Genomic DNA, 3,435 nt, shown 5'->3' on the forward strand with positions numbered 1-3,435 from the left:
CTCGCCTCACGCAATATTAAGTCTCTGTCGGCAAAATTCAGGAAGCGGGCGATCACAGGTCGGGGCCTGGCGTCCTCCGGAGGTCTTGCAAGGAGCGCCCTGTGAGCTCTTTCGATCACAAAGCAGGATGAGAAGCGGGCCCCTGTGAAAGTGTCCGTGATCCACGTATGCAGAAAGGCCGCCATATTGTTCCCCTCGATTCCCTCTCTGAAACCCACGAATCGGAGGTTATTGCGCCTGGCCCTGTTCTCAGCATCGTCCACCTTCCATAGTAGCTGTCTGTGCGACGCCTGAAGTTCCGCCATATCTTTCTTGAGCGTCGTGATCGAGTCTTCGGCCTCACCAATGCGTGTTTCAGTCTCTGTCACTCTGGCGGAGAGGTTCTTGAAATCCTGTCGCAGGAGCGTGACCTCGGAGCCCACCTCCCCAATTTTAACCTCCAAAGCTGCTCGTGAGTCCTGGATGTCTGATCTAGACGCCTGGATTGCTGCTAGTAGCCTGTCCGTGTCGGTGGCTCCCTCCGCCGCCGCCCCCGCGTTGTCTTTGGACGGTTTCGGCGCCGTAAAGGTGTCCAGCATGCCTTGCTTGGGCGGCTTGGGCGGGAGGTGGTCTTTCTTCACCATCGTCGCTAAGTTCGTGATGTGGCTGCGATGGTGTGTGTAGGTTGACCTTTCGTGGTTGCCACCTCGTAGTAATCCTCACCGCGTGTCACGTGTGCCGGGTGCTGTCTGCCGTATGTCCGCTACTCTTTCGTGGATTGTCCCCACCGTGTACGGCCCTGGAGGACTGTTCCGGGTGGTATACTGGCCGGTCGTCCCGTACCCTTCCGCTTCGTCTTGCAATGCCCCCACCGGGCGTGTGTCACCACCTGGTCTCTCGCTCCGTTCAATTTGTCGCTCTGGCTGGTTTGGGGCTCCTGCTCTTCAAAGCGCAGAGGTCAGGTCCACTCTGTGGCCCGGTCTAGCTCGCGCTGCTTCTCGTCGTCCTCACACTTTCACCGGGCCTGTGCTGCTGCTGCAGTCCCAGCCCCCACTCCCCAAACGACACATGCGGCCTGTGGAGCTCTCGTACCCCCAAAGTGCGTCTCCTCCCCGTGCCTGCGGGCCGGCGTAGCAGTGCCTCTCCCACGCTGCAGTGTTCACGTCCCAAGCCGGTCGGGCGGCCGGCGGCAGAGCGCGCCGTTCTCGGGCTTACCCGGGTGCTGTGTTCTGCTGCTTCCCGCGTGTCCAGACGGCCCTTCAGGTGCGGTGGGGGGGGGACCTACCACCGTCTCCCTCAGCAGCGTATCTGTGTGTCACTCAAACCCCTCCGCCAGGTCCCGGTCCCTCAGCCCCACTGATCCTCCAGCTGTGAGCACTCTTCATATGCTGCAACACTCCGCTGTTGTGGCCGCCATCTTGGTAAAGGATGTGGAGCACCGAGCTCACTTCACCGGCGACCTTACTGTCCTGGCCGCCCCCCGTGCCTCCTCCGGGCCATCGCTGCAGTATGCGCGGGCAGGGAACCACTCACTTTCGCCGTCGGCACCTCCAGGCTCTCCTTCTCTCCTCAGTGTAGCGTTGCAGCCGCCATCTTGTATAAGGGCGTCTCGCGCCCCGGTGCTGTCCGCTGCCCCTCCGGTGCACTTCTTTAGCCGCCCGGTGTCCGTCTCACTCCCCCGGCTGGATCGCTGCACACGAGGACCCTCCAGTTCCGGCCCACCTCTTTGGGGCAGTAGTAACCGCCGGAGTTCCTCTCTCTTCCCACGGGTCTGTGACTTTCTGAAATGCCGGCCGACACGGGGGTGATTGCTGCCCCCCCGGCTCCGCGGGCTCCAAGGATCCGATGCGCCGCTCTCTTCCCCGTCTGTCAAGCTCGCCCGGGCAGGTGTGGGTCTATCCCTCCGGCCGTTTACTGCGCCGCCATTTTGTCCGGCGTCCTCTCCTCTACCCGGGATGCCGTGTAGAATTTGGTGTGGCTCACTCCAAAGGGCACCGTTTCGTGTGCCGGACCGCTCAATCCCCTCCAGACCACCTCCGACTGCCTGTGGTCGAGTGTCAGTTCGTGATGGTGTCAAATTTAGTCGGATCTTTAGAGGTCGGCCGGGAGCTCCCGGGAGACACGTCTAGTCTAGCATGCCGCTGGCCACCTGTATTTGAGGACTTTTGGGACTTTGGAGTTTAGATCACTTTTGGAATTGAGATTTTACAAGTAAGTTGGTGTTGTTTGTTTGGGGCATTGCAGTTGCTGCAACAACAATTTTAAAACTTTTTTACAACTTTAAAACAAATATATTGTGGGTAGCCACAGTATCCAGTAGGCCCAGGGTTAGTCATGGGTGCATAATACAACTGTTTCTGTGAGTTTTTGAACTTAAATCTCATTTATGTCATGGAGTTTTAGCTCACTGTTATATGTGGATTTTTATTTTTTTATTTTGGGGTGCCTGTGAAGCCTCACTAGCCAGTAGGCCCATGGGTAGTGAGCGGTGCATGTACCAAGTCTTTCTGTGGGGTGTCTTGAATTTAAACATCCGGCCTGGTATGCAGCCTGGGCCTCTTCTGTTAATAAGGGGCCCAAAAAGAAAGGCCATTTATGTTCTGGCCACCCTGACGCTCGAGCGGCCTGTTCAAAATTTAGTAAAAAAGCGTCTGGGTCCTCTCCTGCACTATACTTCTGTAAGGGTATGGCCGGAAAAGCAGTTTGGGCTCCTGGTTTGTTGGGAACAAGTTTGTTGACATTGTCCTCTTTGTCAGATACCCTATATAAATTTTCAAGGTGTTGATTAATGGTTCTGCTGAGTAGTTCCCTATCATATTGGGCTGATGACATGTGTCTTTCTACAGCCCATTCTAATTGTTCCTGACCTTGTATGAGTTTCTGGATGAGGTTCTCCATTACAGCAGTGTAATGGAATTGTCCCACTTCTGACACCACGTGTGGATAATTATGAATAAACTCGTACTATGAAGTGGTCAGAAAAAGGGTTTTATTTAAGGGTATTCTCTAAATCCACACATATAATATTTGAAATCAATATGATGTGTAGGACATCTAACCTGGGCTTCTATTGGAATTCTATAGCGCATATTAGAAAGCCCATTATCACCGATTTAGCAGCAGTTTCCTGCCGCTAAAACAGCGATCATTTTAACAAAGTTCTTGCTAATATGCCCCATAGTTCTCTCAGAAATATCACCAAGTCCGAGAACACTTTTACCAGGCACTTATTTGGTCTATCCCTCAGCTCTCCCCTTACACCGCTTCATTTGGACTCGGGGGTTAAGCCAATTGCAGACGAAATTGCCCTTAGACCCCTGATATATTGGCACCACGTATGGGTAAACCCAGAACTGACTATGTATAGGGACGAGTTAAAGGAAATACTGGGCCTGCAGGGCGCAGGGAAACTACAGTGGCTAGCGTATGTCAGGAACTAATTTTTGGAGCTGGGCA

Source organism: Lissotriton helveticus, chromosome 1_1 (genome assembly GCF_964261635.1).
Source record: "Lissotriton helveticus chromosome 1_1, aLisHel1.1, whole genome shotgun sequence".
Lineage (NCBI taxonomy): Eukaryota > Metazoa > Chordata > Amphibia > Caudata > Salamandridae > Lissotriton > Lissotriton helveticus.